The sequence below is a fragment of the Vombatus ursinus genome, unplaced genomic scaffold, assembly GCF_900497805.2.
Source record: "Vombatus ursinus unplaced genomic scaffold, bare-nosed wombat genome assembly UNPS02009062.1, whole genome shotgun sequence".
NCBI lineage: Eukaryota > Metazoa > Chordata > Mammalia > Diprotodontia > Vombatidae > Vombatus > Vombatus ursinus.
In genome coordinates, this window is record NW_020948840.1 from 21,587,616 (window position 1) to 21,609,004 (window position 21,389).

At 38.9% G+C, this 21,389-nt stretch overlaps 1 protein-coding gene across 5 annotated transcripts in view; it reads left to right on the plus strand.

Moving 5' to 3' along the window:
* Nucleotides 1-1,615: 1,615 nt before the first annotated feature.
* Nucleotides 1,616-21,389, plus strand: part of DTNB (dystrobrevin beta) — a 344,903-nt gene continuing 325,129 nt past the window's right edge. For 3 of the 5 annotated variants that reach the window (XM_027850434.1, XM_027850438.1, XM_027850437.1), the window contains exon 1: nucleotides 12,916-12,995. The gene's annotated coding sequence lies outside the window, so the exon portion shown is untranslated. Of the gene's footprint in view, nucleotides 1,714-12,915; nucleotides 12,996-21,389 lie in introns of those variants that run through there. The other 2 variants (XM_027850435.1, XM_027850436.1) reach the window with 1 other exon arrangement.

The following is a 21,389-nucleotide window of genomic DNA, read 5'->3' on the forward strand; positions in this document are numbered from 1 at the left end:
TCCATTTCAGGATTACTATTTGGTCACTTACTCTAAGGGAAGGAAACAAAAAGCAAGAGGCAGCCAAGGCCTTGAGATTCCCACCCAAGGACCCTTAGACAAACATGCTGTAGCTTCAATGAGAGAAGAGATTCGGATAAGTTGGGGGAGGAATGTACCCCTCTATCTCTTATGAGAAGAGAAAGCCTCACAGAATATGCCATTCTTGGCTAACTGGAAAAGCAGTGCTCTAGAGGGCAGTCACTCTTTTTAAGGATTATTGAGGGGATGGCTCTTTCTGGCTCAGTGGCCAATTCTCTTTCGAAGCATACCTTTTCCCTTGCTGCCACCATTGGAACCAAAGTATTGTCACATGATCCTTGAACCCAGATTTCCCCCATGCTGAACCAGAGCATAAGCAACTCACTAAAAGTGGTCAGGGGAGTTCAGCTCGGTTTTATTCATAGTCTAAAAGGGGGCATGCTCTAGCTGGAGCATAAAGGTGAGGGAAGTTTCGTGGATATAAAAGTATATAGGTGTTCAGACTAGACCTGTGATTTCACAGATATAAGGGAACTCCCCGGGTGAGAAAACTCCTATCGATTCAATTCAGTATCTTCTCTGCAATTTACAATCTCTTTTAAGAGAGTTGCCTAGTACACTAAGAGATTAAGTGACTCGCCTTAGGTCATAAATCCACTTGAATGCAGGTCTCCCAAGGCTTGAAGGCTGGGCCACATTGTCTCATTTATATGATTATAATATAACATAAATAATATGTATATTTTAAAACCACCACTTAGTGAGTTTTAAAGGAATTAAGCTTCAATTATCCGAAAAAGTCACATCTTCTAGTTCACGTGAAGATAAAAGTGACCTCAGGCACAGAGATGTACTACCCTTTCAACAGTAATGACATTTATATAATAGCACGTTGGCTTCAGAAAATACATTATCTCACGAGCTCCTCACTACCCACTAGTGAGGTGGGTAATTAGTCCTCCTTCACAGATAAGGAAGCTGAGGGTCACCGGGTTAAGTGACTGGCGCAGGGCACAGGAAACGCAAATCTTTGGCTCCATCCACAAGTCCTCTCCGCCTCCGCCTCGACAAGTACAGGTAGAAAAAAGCCTCTTCAAGGGGAGAAATTCTCCTTCCCACCTTTGGGGCAGGCACTCTCGAGCTCCCACTAGCAAGGGGCTGGTATCCCCAAGATGCCCCGCTTCCAGGTGGCATTTTTTTTTGTCCTAAGGGCCTAGAGAATCTCCTGAGGAAAAACTTCTCTGGGGCGCCTCAGAGCCCTGACCCCCAGGACGTCCCGCCGCCAGCCGAGCTCCGCAGGGACTGAGGGGGGAAGGGCTCGTACGAACCGTTGTCAAGGCACGCGCGTGAGGCCCCGCCCCCGCCCCGTGCCTGTTCTCGCGCGGGCGAGGCGGTGAGCCGTGCGCGCCGTCGTCACCCCCTCCCTCCCTGCTGCGCGCTTCCATCCCCCCAACACCCTTCCCCCCTTCCCTCTCCCCTCCAGCTCGGGTGCGCGCTCTGGGCTAGGGAAAGCGGCGCGAGCCGGGCGGCTGCTCACGTTCAGGCGCGGGGGCGGCTCCGGGGCCTGAGCGGGCGCTGCTGCTGCCGCCGCCGCGGGCAGCGGACGGAGGAGGAGGAAGAAGAGGAGGAGGAGGAGGAGGCTCCCGTTGCCGCCGCCGCCGGAGAGCGCTCCCCACCCCCCAACCCCGGGAAGTGAGTACTGCTGGGGGGCGGCGGCGGAGGAGGAGGCCGAGAGAGTGGGGTGAGGGCAGCCTACTGCGCCCCCGAGGGAAGACAGCCCGGTAGCCTGGCAGCCTGCTGGGGTGCCTGCGGGCGCGAGCTCCAGTCAGGGAGCTAGCGGACCCCGGAGCCCGCCTGAACCGGCCCCCAGCGGGCGGGCTCAGCGCCGCACGGGAGAGGGGCTGCTGTTAGTGCGGGGGACCCCGGGTCTGCACGGGGCCCGAGGGGGAGGGGTGCCCGGAGTGCCCCGGGAGAGCGTGCGGGGCCGGGACCGGGCCGGTGCTAACGGCGGTGTGCCATGCCAGAAAGGCAGGACCTCGGGTGCCCGGTGCCCCTGCCGAGTCGCTGACCGGAGCTGACTATGAGGCTGGAGGGGGAGCGATCCGAGGGCAAACTGCAATATATGCTCAGCTTCGGGAAAGGGGAGGGTCCCCTCCTTTCCCACCCTCTCTCTCTCCGGCTCGCCCCGTGCCAGGTTTGCTGCTGCTCTTTGCCACCCGAGAACGCGAAGGCGCCGGGGACTCCATGGCGCATTCGGTCCGAGAGCGGTGATGAGCCGGGCTGCTGTTGCCTGGAGGAAGCAGCTTCGAAAGAAGACAATCTGCAGGGAGTGCTGAAGGGTTGAATGGGGCAGGTCCTGGCAGAGGGCAGGTGAAGGAGGCAGGCCCTGGCAGAGGGAAATGGTTATCGGTCATCGAGTCTTGGGAGAAAACAAGAGACCTGCAGTTAAAGCGACCCAGAGTTCTGAGCCCCTAAAAGGAAAATAGCTGTGGGGTTTGAGATCAGGTATATGTCTCATTCTTAAGTTCCTTAGTGTGGCCTTGGAATTAGGCCCTCTGGCATGATCATTAACAAATATTTATTGAGTGCCTACTGTAGGTATAGGATACACAGTGCTAGGTAGGCATTGTAAAGGGCTCTTGAAGGGCAGTAGTCCCTTTGGGGAGACAAGAAACATATTTAAAGGTGAACAATAAAGTGGCAGTGAGCTTTATAATTCATAACTTAGTTTTAGCTTGCTGATCTTCTTTGCTCCTTTACTTCTTTGTCTGGACATTTGGAGCTTAAACGACCTGTTTGTGGGAGAAAAGCACAAGGGTCAAATGAATAGCTGAGTGCAGTTTTGGGTTGTCTTGGAAGACCTCAAATTCAATACCTAGAAGGTTGGTAAGAAACAAGAGCTAGGATTTCATTAGCTGCTCAGTTGGCTACCTTTTATTTAGGGTGAGCAGTGCAGAATCCACCACTCCAGATTAAGGAGGACATATGGACTTTCCACATGCAGGGTCATTCCAACCGTGTCAGCTCCTCAGTGTGAACGTTTCAAAACAGTGGCTACTACTATGGGATACACTGTTTTCCTGTCTGCATCATGATGCTTTCAAGTGATTATTTTTAAGCTGTATCAAAGGAGTTCGTTTCTTTAGATTATTAGAATGATCTGGTCTTTCCTTCCAGCATGTGATGTGCTAGTTTCATGTTGTTGGAGGACATAGGCACTTTTACTTAAAGACCTGTGACCTTTCAGTTTTATCATGACATTTATGATAGAAAAGTTATATGTTTTTTACTGTTTGTGGATTGTGAAGATTGGTATTCTTCTACCTGTTCTGTTTCTTAGTTGGGTTTAGGGTCTCAAGTTCTAGGCTGTTGCCTGTTGCTGTTGAGTTGCTTTGGGTTGCACTGCCTGTTGGGTTACTTTGTCTGCCAAATTAAAACTTGACCTTTTATGAGTTCTGAGACAATTCTTAGTACCCATAGGTGGAATTGGCCTTTAGAGTATAGTGTGCTCTAGATTAATACTGATAGAGTTCAAAAGATCAGAGTAGTTCCCCAGTTGGTGAGCGTTTATTTAAGTAAGCACATACTATATGCTCAGCTGCTGTGCTAAGCATTAGGAATACAAAGAAAGGCAAAAAACAATAGATCTTGGGATACAAAGAAAGGCAAAAACAATGATAGTAAACACTACTGTCTGTGCTTTAGTGCTATTAAATTGCATATTTTGAAGTTTTCATGAAATTTACTTTGGGAGGAGATGCTGGCAGCATATTTTTGTTAACTGTTCTAAACATGTTTTATAAATTTTAGACATTTAAAATATACTGCCTACACAGGGAGTGAAAATTTTCTGTTATGTGTGTACTGCTACTCCTGATTCCTACTGATAAAGGAGCTTTAGATGTCAACTTAGCCTGCATTTAATATATGTCTACTAGGTGCCAGGTGGGGGAAATATAAATACAAAAATGAATTACTTCAAGGAATTACATTTACTGGGTATGAAGTTACAGCCATACTTATAGATAAGTAAATGCAACATAGATGCAAAATGTTGGGGTTGGAAGAAATTAACAAACTCATCACTGGGGGAATTAGGAGGGGCCACTTGAAGGAGGGAGCAGTTGAGTTGAGTCTTGAAAGGAAGTGGGAGAGTTCCTAGAGGCAGAACTGAAGAGGGAGAACAAGAACTGACAATTGATTGGAATGGGGGGAGGGAGGGGAAAAAGAGAGGAGAATGAAGAGTTGAGGATGACTCCTAGGTTGGGAACCTGGGTGAATGGAAGAATGGTGGTGTCCTTGACAGAATTAGGGAAGTTAAGAGGAAAGATAATCAGCTCTGTTTTGGACATGTTGAGATTGAGATGCCTGGGGGACATTGGAATAAAAATCTCCAGTAGGTAGATGGAGATGTGGGACTGGACCTTAGAGGAGAGATGAGGGCTGTATATGTAAAATTGGGAATCATCTGCATAGAGATGACTATTGACTCAATGGGAGTTGATAAGATCACTGCAAATAATTTTTCTTAGGCACTGTACCTTGTTAGTAGTTGCACCAAGTCATAGACACAAAATGTGGAAGGACTTTAGAAATCATCTAGCTCAGTCTTCTGATTTTACAAGGTAAAGGTAAGGAAATTAAGTCCTAGGGAAGTTAAACAGTAGAATCATGACTAGAAGAGCCCATGTCTACTAACTCTCAGTTCTTCAGTGCCCTCTCCAACACACCAAAACAACACAAATACCTTTGAGCATGTACAGTATTTACTGTTCACAGCTTATATGATGGTTTGAGGGTTCAGAGAATGGAAAAGGTGTCATTAGAGAAATTTATGATGTGAAATGATTGAGAGTAAGGGATAATTAATGAACCACAGTGCTCTGGATTGATACCCCACAAAGTGTTAAGAGAACTACAGGAAGGCTTCCAGCATTTTGGGTAAACATAAAGAAAATAGTTGCATAGGATAAGAGGGGGGGCATGATTTACCATCATTGGAGGTAATATCTTTATTGATGAGGTCACAGATCAGTTGAAGTATTCAAAATTTAGAGATTTGGTTTTGCACAAATGTAGTTAACTGAGTTGCAGGTACATGGCACATGATCCTCTTGTGTTCATTATCTACAAAAATTTTACTTAAATTAGCAGCTAGTATTTTGATTCTAATTTCTCTTAAGAACATGATATGCAAGTCAGAGCCAAGTTCAAAATACCACCTATGTATAAGTGCTCTTTTCATTGAACTTTATGTCATCAGAGTTTGGCTGCCTCTGGACTTCTCAGTTGCACCTAGTTTGTTCAGTCTTGTTCCTATTTACTTATCATGCCTTTAATTGATTTATTAACACCTTCCTTTTAAAGGAGTAACCCTTTCTCTAACTTTCCCTTCTGGTGAGAGACCTTATTAGTGTTTATTCAATCTAGGATCTTATCTCAATTTTATTACTTGGCCCTTACTAATCTTTTGCAGCTTCTTTCCAGGGATAGTTCTAAAAGGTACCAAGTCTTTTATTCCTGATCAAAACACCTAAACATAGCAATTTTTAACCATACTTAATAGTGATTTCTTCATACCTTTCAAACTGAAGGTTGGAGAAGTTGCTTGTCCTTTGTTTTGAAGAAGATAAATGACATCAAAGGGTTATGTCTTGGCTCATGCATGAATTGGATTTAAGTGAGACAGAGTTGTACAAAGTTGTCAGCCTCACTCTCTTCCAGAGTCATTGAAGTCCAGTGTCATGACAAAAGTCTAGATGTCTGGCATCTTTGATATCTGCCCAAGTTATAAGCGCTCCACAGCACCTGCTTCAGCTACCTTCATGGCTGTTGGAACATTGTTCTCATCTACCCATTCTACTGGGGGAATCTTCACATGCTTAGGTGGGACCCCCTCCTTCCCCCAACTTATCTATCCGTTGAGGCCTACCAGTTACCCTCAACCTACTTTAGCCCATCTGCCAAGGCAATTTTACCAAGGTGTGGCTGCTGTGCATGCTACAGCTTCTTTGAGTCACAGGTGACAGCTGAGTACCAGATGAGCCTGGAAAAGGGTTCAGCAATCCCTCACAACAGAGGTGGTAGTCCTCCCTGAATGTCCCATATCTTGGAAAGAATATCCAGTGCTAAATGAAGTTGGTGGGCTATTAATATTGAATTGAAAGCTTTAACCTTTCAATGTTACCCTTGTATATACCAGTTAGTAACTTCCCATTAATAATTTTCTCAGCTTTGAATTCTCAAAAACTAAGGCCAATTAAATATTTTTTTATTTGATTTTCTTTTTGACTACAATAGCATTCTGTATCCTTTGAAATCAAGTGGTTTTTTTTTTTTTACAAGAGGATCATGACATATGAAATTGTTCTGTTTATTCAAGCAAACTAAGGTACTTGTTGATCTTGAGGAATGCTTCGGTGAGGCAAGACTGGTTTTTTGTTGGGTGAAATTCAGTATTTTGTGCTATGTTATATACATTCATGTTTGTATTGCACAGGCAAGGGAATATATATCCTCTTTTAAAAATGCCATTTCTTTTTTTAATAGTCAAACATTTATTTATTTTTTCTTCTTATCTCCTCAACGCCTTTCTCCTATCCTTGAGAAAAAAGGAATAACAAAATCCTGTAACAAATACAGCCAAGCAAATAAAATTTCCATTTTTGGCTATGTCCAAAAATGTGTATCTTAATCTGCATATTAGTCCAATACCTCTCTGTCAGGCGATGCGTAGAATTTTTCATCATTGGTTCTTTCAAATCATAGTTGATCATTGTGTTGATCATAGTTCTTTAGTCTCTCAAAATTGTTCATTTTTACATTGTTGATGCTATAGTATAAATTATTTCTCCTAGTTCTTTTCATTTCATTATTAATTCATACACATCTTACCCGGTTTCTCTGAAATTGTTTCTTTAATAATTTCTTATAGAACAATAGTATTCCATTACACTTATATACTTTCCCAATGGACACATACCCTCTTATTTTCCAATTCTTTGCTAATAAAATAAGAGCATGTACCTTTGTATGTAATAGGACCTTTTCCTCTTTCATTGATCTCTTTGGAGTATAAGTCTAACAGTGGTATATATGGATCAAAGGGTATGCAGAATTAGTAACTCTTTGGGTATGGTTCCATGATTTTCAGAATAACTAGACCAATTTATAGTTTCACCAACATGTGCCAGTATGCCAGTATTTCCTCCAACATTTGTCATTTTCCTTTTGGTTTTTGTCAATTTTACCAACTTGATGAGTGTGAGGTATAGAGTTGCTTTAATTTGCAAATTCTTTTCTAATTAGTGATTTGGGACACTTTTTTCATACTGACATGGAAAACTTGGATTTCTTCGCTTGACAACTACCTGTTCATATCCTTTGACCATTTATCAGTTGCCAAATGGCTCTTATTCTTATAAATTTGAACCAATTCTTTACATATCTTGGAAATGAGACCTTTATCAGAGAAACTCACTACAAAGATTTTCCCCAGTTAACTATTTCCCTTCTAATCTTAGCTGCATTGGATTTTTTTTTGTCATAGCTTTTTAATTTTATGTAATCAAAATTGTTCATTTTACCTTTTGTCATCCTCTCAATCCCTTGTATGGTCATGAACTTTTCCCTCATCCATAAATCTGATGGGTAATTTCTTTCTTATTCCTCTGATTTTTTTTATGATGTGATCTTTCATATCTTGATCATTTATCCATTTGGAGCTTATCTGGAAAAAAATCTTCTGATATCCTGCTTCAGGTTGCCCATCAATAAAATGGTGAGAGAGGGGAAATTAGTTGGTGCTTTTGGACTAGATGACTTGTGTGGTCCCTTTGGACTCCAAAATTATGTGATTCTGTGATGAGTGTTTCTTTGGATGTAGTCAGGTGAAAGTAAAATTTTCACTAATAAGTTACTGTAAGATAATGAAGATTCAGAAATAGGAAGCATTATACTCTTTATTGAGCAGCAATGTTTTTGAAATAAAAAGAGCCATTGTTATTATGGTAAAAAGAAAATGAAATGAAGACTAATTTGCCAACAGAGAGAAAGAGAGAGAGGGAGAGAGAGAAAGAAAAAGAGAGAGAGAGATTGATTGATTGATTGTATGTGTTTTCCTTTTCTCCAGACTACTTAAAAGAGATTTTACACACATATTCTTGCCTTGCTGTGGGGACAAGATCAAACATAGAAATGCGCAAGTAGGCCCATCTTTCCAAAATATTATTATGGGCGAAAATTATCTCTCATAAAGGAAATGGGGATAAGCATGCAGAACTTTCTGTTTTTAATTTTTTCCCCTTTGGACAGTTGCTTTACTTATTATCCAGATAATTTTTTTTCGCTTGGAACTGAAATGTTTTCAGATTGACTAAGCAAGGCAGGGTTAGCACAAGACAAAATTGTTGAAATATAAATTAGAGGATGGGGACATTTGTTCTGCATGCTCTCCATTTCCAATGGTTCCTTTTACTTTCTGTTCCCTTCATCTTCCAGGTAGCCTTATACTTTTTCTTTCCCACTTCTGGTATCAAGAGTTCTCAGATCCTTAATCCACACTAACGTATGAATAATTGACGACACCTTAAAGTATTATTCTCTTTGAGTGGTATCTGCATTTTAATCAGGAGCAAGTGTCACAGTTGATTTTGAAGGTCAGTCTAAGGCAGCAGGTAGAGCATTTTTTTTCCCCTCCAGGCTGGGGGACAGGTATGGTGGGTAGAGTGTGGTGGAGTGGGGACTAAATCACTCAGAGGAACCTTTATCTCTGTATCTGAAATCACAAATTACCTCTTCTTTCTTTAATACCAGTTCTGAAGAAAGGTCTTAGATTTAGAGCTGGACAGGACTTTAGCATTCCTTTAGTCCAACACTTTCATTTTCTAGGTAAAATACCACTATTAAATATCTGTGTGACCCTGGGCAAGTCACTTAATCTTTATTTTCCTCAGTTCCCTCTTACGTAAAGTGAGGAAAATAATAGTACTTACCTTCCAAGGATGTTGTGAGGATCAAATGAGATAATGATTGTAAAGTCCTTAGCACAGTACCTGGCACATAGTAAGTAGTAAATAAATGTTAGCTATTATCTAGCTATTAAGTACCTGTTGGGTTCTTCGAATGATATAAGGTGCTGGGTCAGACCTAGTTAGTATTTGGAGAGAAAAACTCTTAGGAAAAGAGACAGTGTAGAAAAGTGATATACAGCAATATATATTCTTCTTGTCTTCTTGTTTAATATTAAACCAAGTGGGATGATGGTAGATATTGAGGACACTAAAAATAACTGTTAAGCACTATTTCTTCAAATCTGTTTAAGATGTTGGGAGTGGGGGAAGAGTTCATTTGTTGAAAAAGCCTGAAATAGGTTGGAAAAAAATATGGCAAGGGTTAGACTAGTATAACAAATACTATGCACAATAATCTGCAGGTATTTTGATAGGCTATTCTGTGAAAGGACAATCTTTAGCTATTCTGAACACACTTGCAGAGAAAGAATAATTTAATTGTTAAGAGAGCCCTAAAAAAGACAGAGTGACCAGAGTTAAAAAATGAGAGTAACGTTAACCACCATGTGTATTTGTTCTTCTCTCTTTCCTGTTTTTGGGAAGAAAGCAACATGATAGAAGTAATAATGGATTTCAGTAAAGGGGAAGGTGATTTTAGGACTGACCTTTGATTAGGAAGGTAATTTTCTATCAGAAATACTAGTTAGAGCAGAGTCCTGGCTAATAACAGAAGGAGTCCAGGCTACGGGTTATTCAGTTAAGGGGGTAATAGGAGAAAAGCTGTCCGTCTTGTCAGGAGGGCTGGGTACAGGAGTGCCAGTAAATATTTAACAACTGGACCACTAGAAAAAAATGTAAGCAGAGACAATTAAGTTCAATCTGCATTATTAACACTTTTCCATCACTTTTTTAAGTCTAGATAATCAACAGTGCAATAATTCAAGCCTTGATTTGTATTTGTCGATTTCCAAGTTGTAAATGCTTCCACTAACAATGAGCTGGAGAGCCTGTTTGAAATGACTCCAGCAAACCCCTGCTTGGTCTAAGGTGTTGTCATGTTGACAAGGCTAGAAATTCCCAAGAATTAGGTTTCTAATTCTAAAAAAAGATTTAAAGTGAGTGAAAAATGTTTCTTAGTCCTGGAAAAGAAAAAAAAAACTGAGGTAAGCCTTAATGTTTAAAAAAGTGTTCTGTGGTGTCATGTTAATTTAATTCAATTCAAATATTACAATGCCTACTTTAACCCTTTTTAAAGTGCTGACTAGTACAAAGCATTGCTAGATTCTAGGCATAATATAATGAGATTGTTTGGGGACTGTATGTAGGTCATACTTTTCCCTTTTACTTGACAGAGATCCTAGCTCTGCTACTTTCTATCTGTATAAACTTGGGCAAGTCACTTAATCTAGGCTTCAGTTTCCCCTTCTTTAAAATGAGTGAGTTGGACCAGATGACTTTTGATGTCCCTTTCACTTTTAAATCTGTCATTCTCTGACATCAGCCTTGTTATTATTTTTGTAGTCTACCTATATATACTTTTTTCTTACCAGTGGTGTGGCCTATATTTGTGGAATTCTCCTAATTAATTACTTCAAGTCTCTTTCTTGTCTACTCTAACTTCCATATAGCTACCAAAATAATATTCTTGGGGTATAGATCTGACTGTCAGTCCCTGCTCACTAAGCCCCTGTGGTTTCTTGTTGACTCTGGAATCGGTACAGATTCTTCTGCTTGACATTTATAGCTTTTCACATCCTGGCCCCATCCTATCTTCCTGAACTCTATGTCCAGCCATATTGGGTTTCTTGGTGTTCCTCACACTTGACACTCTATCTCTGTGCCTTTGTACAGGCTTTCTTCCATGCCTAGAATGCACTTCCTCCTTACCTCTGCTTCTGAGAATCTGTATTTTCTGTCTGGCACACTAATCCATGATTGATGGAACTATGAATTGGTCCAACTATTGTGGAAAACTATTAGGAAATGTTTTAAGAAAGTAACTAAAATGTTTATATTCTTTGAACCAGAAATCTCAGGCAACACCTCAAGGAGGTCAGATATAGAAAGTGAGGTTCCATATGTTCTAAAATTGTAGTAGTAAATATTTGGGAACAAAGGAGATAACCCTTGGGGAATAGCTGAACAGATTGTGGTACATGAATATAATCGAATATTACTGAGCCATAAAAAATAAAGGGTATGAAGAATACAAAGAAGCATGATATGATGGGTAGGTCAGTTGAAGACTTATCCAAGTGGAAGCAAAGTGAGGTAAACAGAAAAAAGGAAATAACATAACAATGACTTCAGCAATGTGATTGGAAAGAACAACAACAACAAAAAAATAGAAACTGAACATTGCAGCTATAATGACCAAGCCTGACCCTAAAGAGGAGATATGAAAAAGAAACTCTTTGCTTTGTTTGTAGAGACCGGAAACTATGGGTCTCAGACACTGCATATAATGTTGAATTTGGTTGATGTGTGGGTTAATTTTGTAAATTGCATTTTTTTCTTCTTTGCTATAAGGGATGGTTCTCTAAATAGAGATGGGAAGAGAGATATACTGGGAAATGAAGATGGTATAAAAACAAATCAATAAGAATTAAGAAAATTAAAATTAGCAAAGACCTGGGAATAAAGTATATGACCTTTGGTGAATGGCTGAAGAAATTGTGGTATCTCTAGCTTCTTTCAAGTCTCAACTCAAATATCACCATCTTCCTAAGGCCTTTTCTGTTTTTCCCTACCCCTCCAATTGCTAGTGCCTCTTCCCAAAACTAACTTGCACTTATTTTGTATATATTTAGTATATACTTATTTGGTATACACTTATATGTATATATGTTTTACAGGTTTCTTCCTAAAGAATGTAAACTCTTGAGGGCAGTGATAGTTTCCTTTTCATTATTGTATACCAAGTGCCCCTAGCACATAATAGATGATCAATAAATGGGTGTTGATTGATTGGATAAATGCAGTGTTTAGGACATGGTCCTAAATTCACAATTTAGCAAAGATGTACTATCTTCATATGCTTTTCTGTAATACCATCACAGAATGCTAAAATTATAAAGGTCATTCAATAGAAACAAGAGTCCCTTCTACAACCAAAAAGTGGTCATCCAGTCCTTGCTTAAAGGCGTCCAGTGAGGGAGGAACATGCTACATATTGGGTAATCCATTTCACTTTGGGGTAGCCTTAACTGTTAGGAATTTTTTCCTTATAGGAAGCTGAAATTTGTCTCTTTGAAATTTCCTTCCATTGCTTTTAGATCTGTCCTCTGGGGCCAAATGGAACTACTCTATTCTTCTTCTGTAAGGTAGCCTTTTAAAAACTTGAAGATAACTATTTGGTCTCCATCAAGTCTTCTGTTTTCCTGGTTTCTCTTCTTTCATCCAACTATAAAATAATATGTAATACTACCTAGCCTTTCCTGGGTTGTTTGGTTGTTTAAATGCTGTCCTAGCATTATCCTAGGGCTGGCTCCCTGTGCTTTGATTAGGATTATTATGAATCCTTCAAGTTAACAGTTACTTCTGCAGTCACACCCTGTGGTTTGTGTGGCTCATGGATATGCTAATCATTTACTCTTCCTCTGCCTCAGCTTCTACACCCATATCATTGCCTGAATTAGTGAAGTTGCTCAGTTCCTTGCACCTGCTTCTTAGCATGTTCTTATGAATAAAGTTGGGTGAACCTTATCCTTAGTATGTTCATAGAATAGCTATTTAGTAGACTTATCCATTTTTCACAACCAGGAACCTACCTGGATGGGGATCTTTTTCACTGATAGCTCTTTTGAGTAAGGAAATCTCTATGTGATTGAAATGGTTCTCAGATATACTGCAGATTCTAACCACGCATTTTCTTTTCTTATAGTTATTCAATATGGCCACACGTGACAAAGCATGTCTAGTGCTGGATGATGTCATCACACTCTGCATTCAGATAGCATATCAGTTGAGTAACTCTACCTGTGAAAGGAACAATGGTGGGGGTTGGGGAAAGTACACCTGAGAAGAAGCAACTTTCTAAGGATTTGTGATTCTGATTTCCTGATAGAGGCATCCACAGGATACTGTTAGAGGGTGAAAGCTAGTCCTACTGAGCTAGTACCCCGTCCTATTGTCAGATCCTGATTTGTGTAGCCTCCAGACTCCAAGACCTTGGGAAATACCTTACCCTACCATGTTAAGAGGTGGATTAAAACCTCAAAATGCCCAATTTTTGTCCTTTGGGTTAATTTGTGCTCTGATAGGAAAATGCTGTCAGTACTGGTCATAATCAATGGTGGGGCATTAAGTACTAGATTTATAGAGGCTAGATACCTTCTTATTAGGCTTAAGGCTGCCTTTATGGACATTAAGGAAATTGAGTATCTAAGTTCCTTTACCCATAAAACAGTCTTCAACCTTACGATAGGCACTTCTAATTTTTCTTGAATTCATTAAGACTCCATTCTCTATTCTGAACCTTTAAGTTACTTGATTCTGATTCTATAAACCTATCTTTTGTAAATCTGTCATAACCTTCTTTTATTGTTCATTTTCGTTGCCTAAGGACTTATCTACTCTTATACTCTTTCTTCCAATCTTCTCCAATTCCAGGAAATACTCTTTGAGCAATGCCATCTACCTGTCTCAGTTCTTGGGGTCCCATTCAAGTGTTGATCCATATGGTGGAAGTATTGACCAATGACAATTTGTATTTATTGGAATGGTTACTATCCTTATAATTGAAAAAATATTAGAAAACAAAAACATGAATGAAGAGAAGTTGTATGGTGTGGGAGAATGTACATTTTAGTGAAAGTCATATTGGTTTTGGAGTGCCAAGATCTGAGTTTGAAGCTGGCTCTGCCACTTGCTAGCTGTATGTTCTGGGGCAAGTCAGTTAATCTCTTTGGGGCTCATTTTCCTTGTCTGTGAAATGAGATGATTGGATTAGATCAATCACTAAATCAACAAACATTTGAAAAATATCTTCTATGTGTTAGGCACTGGCCTAGGTGCTAGGGGTACAAAGGCAAAAATGAAATAGCCCCCAGTCTCAAGGACTTTACTGTTTGATCTTAGATAACTTCTCTCTCTTGATATTATAAACATTCTTTAGCTTCAGGGTGGGGATTTTTGGTGGAGGGGGGAGAGGATAGTGATAGTTATAGCATTCCTTGAGGCCATTTCCAAGGGACTTGTCTGGTCATAGGATGTTATGTACTTTTTATTTTTATATAATCAAACCCAAAATTTGCTCCCTGCCTCATAGCATTGTAGTGAAGATCAATTGAGATAATATATGTAAAATGCCTTGAAAACTTTAAAGCTCTATATAAATGCTAGCTATTATTATTTGTTAAATTTTTTTACTCCATAGTTGAGATAAATATATTTTTATGTTTTCTAATTTTTAAATGGGAATGAAATAGGGAATGTCCTTCTAATTCTTCAGTTCTTTTATTTCTGTCAAAATTATTTAAAAATTGTCTTTGTATTGGTCTTGTATATGTCTTGGTGGGTTAAAGTTCAAGTATTTTATTATTTTTGTTATTCAGTTGCATAGGATTGATTCCCTGGAGAGGCATAATATTAGATCAAGACCTATAATGAACTTCCTATTTCTGTAGGGATTTCTTGGACCTCTTAGACTTCTGTATCTACCTATTTGTGATTTACTGTCCTCAAATAACTAGGCAATTGATTGTGCAGTGACTAGAACACTTGGCCAGGTGTCAGGAAGACCTGAATTCAAATCTGGCCTCAAACACTTAGTAGCTGAATAACCCTGGCCAAGTCACTTAACTTCTGTTTGACTCAGTTTCCTCAACTGCAAAATGGGGATAATAATAGCACTATCTCATAGGGTTGTGAAGATGAAATGAGGTGATATTTGTAAAAGGTGCTTAGCACAGTGTCTGGCATGTAGTAGACACTATATAAATTCTTATTACTTTCCCTTCAAGTCGTATTCCTTCTCTTGCTCCTGTATAACAACACTGGTATAATGTTACTATTAAAAGTATGAGTCTTTGCTTTCTTGGGAAGATTGGGGTCACTGAAAGATCTTTGGACTTCTGGCCAAGAGAAGTGCTTTACTAAAGGCATGTCCAGCTCTGAGAAATCTACTCTGGCAAAAATCAGAAATTTACATCAGATTGAATAATGATCAAGAATCCAATGAGAAAGTACAGTAAGTGACTTCCACTCCAGAACTTCAAAAAAAGTAAAAAGTCTATCAGCAGTAGGAAAGAGGGCCGCCAGCAAAGCTAGTGCAAATAAGCCAGCAGCCTCCCAGCACAACAAGATACAGGCCAGAGACACTTGTAGCCCACAGAGTTCTGTTCAGAGGTAACAAGAGTAGAAGGCTCCCCTTTGAAAGCCCCTGTGTGGAGACCTTGAAAGCCTTGGGGTGGAATGGGGGGTGGGAGAGCAGCAGCAATGAATTATGTGGCATCAGTCAGACTGGGATGCCTCAGGGGCTCCCAGGTGCTTGACACACTGTTCAGAGATGTTGTAGAAGACTGTAAAAATCTAAGACTCTGTACCTTAAAGGTCTAGAGGACTCTAAACTTGAGAAGATGGAGGTTAATGCAGGAACCCAGAGGACCCAGAGTGAGATCAAGCAGGGTGACTTCCTCACCCAAAATGAAAAAAGGGAGCAGATCCTGGCCCTCTAAAAAGCTCTAATTCAGGAAGTAAAGCTGGGGAAATGAGTAAAGCAATAGAAAGACTGGCCAGTATAAAAAACTGCAAGCAGAAACTCAAAGGAAAAAAAAAAGGATTTTCCATGGCTACTTGAACAGTTAGGAGGAATGAAGCCAGAGATAAAAAAATGAAATAAAAGCTCTTGATGAAATAATTGGAAGGAGAATAAGTAACTTAGAAGAGAAAGTAGGAAATCTTACCCAAGTAAAGGACTCCCTGAAAGCTACAATAGACCAAACAGAAATCAGTGACACCATAAGACAGCAAGAAGTATTAAAACAAAATCAAAAGACTGAAAAAAATAGAAAAATATAAAATATCTGATATTAAAGACAACTAAAAGCAAGTGGAGAGATAATTTAAGAATTGCTAGACTCCCTGAAAACCATGATTAAAAAAGCCTAGATACTGTATTTTAAGAATTCATAAATGAAGACTTCCCAAATCTATTAGAACTAGAGGCATAATAGAGATAGAATCCATTAATCATTTCTTGAAATGAATTCCCAAAAGCAAGAGTCCAGGAACATCGTAGTCAAAATCCAGCACTCACACATTTTGTGCATGTATGTATGTATGTATATATACATATACACAATACAACTTGTCTATATCTATGTGTACATATACATAATTGTGTATGTGTACTTGTTAATCTTTAAATACATGTTTATGTATATATATGTATATTTCTACATCTAAACATATACATTTTCTCTCTCTCTCTCATCTTTCCTACCTCCTTCTCTTTGCCTTCCTCTCTCTCTCTCACATCTCTGTTTACATATATATACATACATCTACAAAGAAGTTCAAGTACCAAGGAATGTAGTTTGAATTACATATGACTTGGAAGCTTCTACTAAAAACCAGAGGAAATCAATATTCCGAAAAGCAAGAGACAGAGGCTTAAAACAAAGAATAACTTACCCTGCAAAGCTGAATATCTGGGGGTTGGGAGTAGAAATGGATTTTTAGTAGAATAGAGGACTTTGAAGCATTTCTGATAGAAAGTCCAGAGTTCAGTTGGAACTTTGAAATGCAAAAATGAGTCAGGAGAAACTTAGAAAAGTAAATTTATTTGAGCAGTTGGGAAAGACTGTATGATGATCAAATGTTAACATAATAAGGTAGCTGAACAAATGTCCCTTCAAAATGAATGTTTTCAAAGAATTTTGAGTGATTAAGAAAAACAGGACAGGTAGATTGGTTTTGTTCTGAGGGTTTTAAGAGGGAAAAGATAAGGAAGTATGAAAGGAGTACATTAGTGTAGAAAGGAGAAAATAGGGATTGGAACTTGCCTTTTTCATAATTAGGGTACGTGAGAAGAAGAGTATGTAAACATGGAGGAAGGGATGGAAGGAACAAGTATCAGGTGAAACTTCTATCTGAAATGGACAAAATAGGGTTGAAATCTCACACAGACACAGTTTAGTGTAGAAATCCATCAAACAAAGCATGGAAACAAGGTGATATAGATATAGTTAGGAGGGAAGATAATATTAAAGAGGGAATTGCCACATGCAAAACATACTTCCTAATTCTGAAGTGGATTAAAAGGGAAAAAAAGAAAAGAACTAGAATTTAAAGTGGTGTCCATCAACTGAGGAATGATTGAACAAATTATTGTTATAGGAATGTAATACAATATTATTGTGCTGTAAAAAAATGACAAAAAGGATGAGTTCAGAGAATCTGAGACTTGTGTGAATTGGTACAGAATACAGAGAGCAGAACCAGAATAATTTATACAAGGACAACAACATTATAAAGAAAAACAACTTTGAAAAGCTTAAAACGTGTAATGAAGCAGGGTATATATACTTTCTGACAGAGAGGTGATGGTCTCAAGGTACAGAAAAAGACATAAATTTTTGGACATGGCTATTGTGTGGATTTGTTTTGGTTGACTATACTATTTGTTAGTTTTTTTCTTTCCTCTTTTTTAAATTGATGGTGAGAGTTGGAAGGGAAGGAGGGATTAGTAATAGTAAAAATAAAAAGGGCCATTGAAGTGTTTAAAAATGTGCAGACGGGAACAGATTATAATCGATGTCAATACAATTTCCATTAATTGCAATAATTGTTTATATAATTCAGTATTGAATAAGACTTCAAATTAGCATATACTCTGATACTTGATGACATCATTACAAAACTTGGAAAAGATGAGGATATGGAGAAGTGCACAGAAGGAAGCATAGACTAGCAGACAGTTTTGAAAGTAATGTATGTAATTATATACTTAAAAAAAAGTAAATGGTCTGAAATGGAAATTAAGGGTCTTGTATACAATCCTTTTTTGTTCTGCTGTGTATTTGGAAATATTTTTCCAGTGTTTTAAACTTAAACAAATAAAAAAATGAGATTTAAAGAAAAGTACCTTTGCAGTTTGCCAAAGCCAGGCTGACCATCTATAAATTTGAATTTGGATTTAATACTCTAAATATTGGATCATCATCCAGTGATCAACAAGTGAACATATGTCTGGAGGACCTTATTCATACCAATCTCGACAGTTTTGCTATAAAGGAAACCAGAAGAAAGAAAGAAGCTGCAGATAAATGAAAAGGATGGCTTACAGGTAACTCTTTGTAGAAACAAAGAAAGGAGTTGGTAGATTGTATTTATTGTATATCCCAAATCAATAAGAGATATTATTTTATGGACTATTTGGTGATCATATATTTCATTATTAGTGATAAGTATTTACAAAAACAAAAACACTATGAAAATAATTTCAGCTTATGCAACATGGATGGTGAAGGAAGAAGTCAGAAAGAAATTCTTTGAAGAACTTGATGAAACCCTTCAGATCAGCATACACTCTGATGACTGGTGGTGACCTCAATGCAAGACTTGGAAAAGATGGGGATAGGAATAGGAATATAGGAAAGTTTGGGTCAGGAGAAAGACATAAGAGAGATGCCAAAGAGTTCTAGATTATAAAGCCTTGTGCTACAATGACATAAACACTTTAAAATAATTGATAGGGTCTAGACTTAGCAACCATCAAATAACATCACAAAGAATGAAACCGACCACATTGTAACAGATAGGAAAAGCTTATAATTGGGGTGGAGGAGTGGGGATGGGGTTTTAGTTATTTCTAAGTCAGCCATCTGTGCCCCGTCAAATCACTGATTTACTAGAGCTTATATTAGAATTTATAATAAAAAAGATATGTATAATTGAACAACTTAATGCTAAACTGTTTAAACAAATATTATAATTGACAGAAGTTATATTGACAGCAATCATAGTTCTTTTATGCAGAAATTTAATCAGCATAATATAATTGCTATAACCAGAAGCCCCAAAGAGCTCAGAAAGCACTTTAGTGAGCAAACTATGATTTACTTGTTAAACAGAGAGAACAGCTGCCAAAGGCAACACCAGGTTAAGATATAAACTCATTTTGAAAATCTTATAAAGAGTAATGGATGATTATAAACAGCATAATCTCATAAAACAGTGAGAAGTAGTGGAGGGTAAAACCAGTTTAAAAAAAGTTTGGCAAATTATACAACTCAGCAGTCATCTTCAGGGCATTTAAGGACAAAAATGGAAAGAGAACATCAAACAGAAGAATAGAAAATAGTAAACATTATTATAATAAACTGTTTTGTCTATTAAGGATAGTAGAAGCACTGTATATATACTCTTAACATCACAGTCTTGAATGTACCTACAGGGAAGTAGAAATGGCACCAAATGGAGCAAAGAGTTATAACAACAGAAATAACCTTATTTAATTTCTTATAAACATCAGGTAAGGAATAAAAAAGGGAGATTTGTGCTTGCCAAAGCTGTTTGCCACTGAGATATAGGAGATGCATTGCAGAGTCCCAAGAGGGAGAGAGTTCCTGTAAATGATGAGGTCTTCCATAAACTTCTGTTTGAGGATGATATGATTGCTTCAAGTCCTGGAACACTGAAGAGTCTTTTGGAAAAGATCAGAAAGCACTCATAGGAATTTGGCCTAAACATCTACACAGGAAAAACAAAGTGGATAAAACTATTGCTAGAATTTTTTCTGGGACAGATAGCACAGTTGGACAATGAGTTTGAAAGGGAGGAGAGTCTACTTGGATTGTTTTTAGGAAATTGTACTTTTACTTATGTGAACCTTTTCATGAAAGCAAAGGCCTCTTTTCAGTTCTAACAATTTACTAATGTTGTTAGATGGAAGTGAGATGCCATTGAATTCATAGAATTAATGATGACTATTGTAGGGAGGGTAATGGAGAGGTACATAGTGGGTGTGCAGGCTGCAAAAAACAACTGATGAGGAACTCTAAAGAAGAACAGGAGTAAAGGGCATTATCAAAGAATTGCATAACAGGAAGAGAAGAACTGCTGGTCATATGGCAAGAATTATGGATGAGAAAAGGTAGAATGTTTCACTGATACTTATAGAGAGGAAGTCCTTCAGCATATTGGATAGACCACTTGTGATGAACCTATGGGGAAACATGGATAAGAATCATATGGGATAGGCAGGTGGGCTGGCATGGTTGTGTTACATAATCTTTATCATTGGAAGGGAGTCCTGAATCTATGAGATCACAGATCTCTTTGAGTATTGAGGAGGGGGAGGAGAAAGGAGAAAGAAAAGGAGTGCTAGATATTGAAGTACCAGACAGACTTTTCAAAATGAGGTTTGTATTAGGCAAAAAATGCAGGGGACATTATTGTTGTTTGTCATTCATTCTTGAAGAGGACCATGACATTGGGAAGGTGATGTCATGACTTGCAAGTGAATTGGATTTAAGTGAGGTAGGACTGTGCAAAGTCACTAGCCTCACTCTCTTCTCTAGAGTCATCTGGGTCCAGTAGCAAGATATAGATCAGGATGACGGGAGATGCCCCCTAGTGCAGTGGGAGACCTTGACCCTTTAAAGCAAAGTCTTTCCAATGTCTCTGTCTGAAGCAGTGCCCATTCAGTGATTAAGGCTAGGTAAGATGAAATGAGGCAAAGAATGTCCTCTTTTGCCAAGTCCAAAAAAAAAAAGTTAATCTGGGAGAGGAAGACCCTCAGGGTTTCTGGCTAAAACAGAAACACTTGCTATTAACTCACTCTGAGCCATCAGAGCCCAAACAATAACCAAATGAGGCTTGAGCTGGGACCTATTGTTGGTCAGTTAATGAGAGCCAGAGTGAATTGGGTTTAAGGCATGGTCCTTAAAAAAGAAATCTAGCCCATAAATCCCAAGATATCTTGTGAGGTTTCATCAATCAAAATTTATCTTCTTTTGGGCAGAGCACCTGCAGGTAAGGGTATGATTCCTTATGTGGACAGAGGGAGAGAAGGGAGGAAGAGAAGGAGAGACGGAAGGAAGGAGGGAGGAAGGAAGGGAAAGCAGAGGTGAGGACATTATTATTAAGCATTAATTAAGTAGTTATAACCTATCTTGAAAAAGACTTCTTTTGACTCTGATACCCTCTCGAGGTACCTATTTTTTACTTTGTTTTCACTTCTATTTCTTGTAAGAATGACTTACTGTCTCTCTCCTTGAATGTAAGTACCATCCACTGGCTCCTTAACTCCTTGCAATCTTTCTCCTCCTACTAGCACAGCAACTCCATCAATTTTTTTTTTGGTGAGGCAATTGGGGTTAAGTGACTTTCCCAGAGTCACATAGCTAGTGA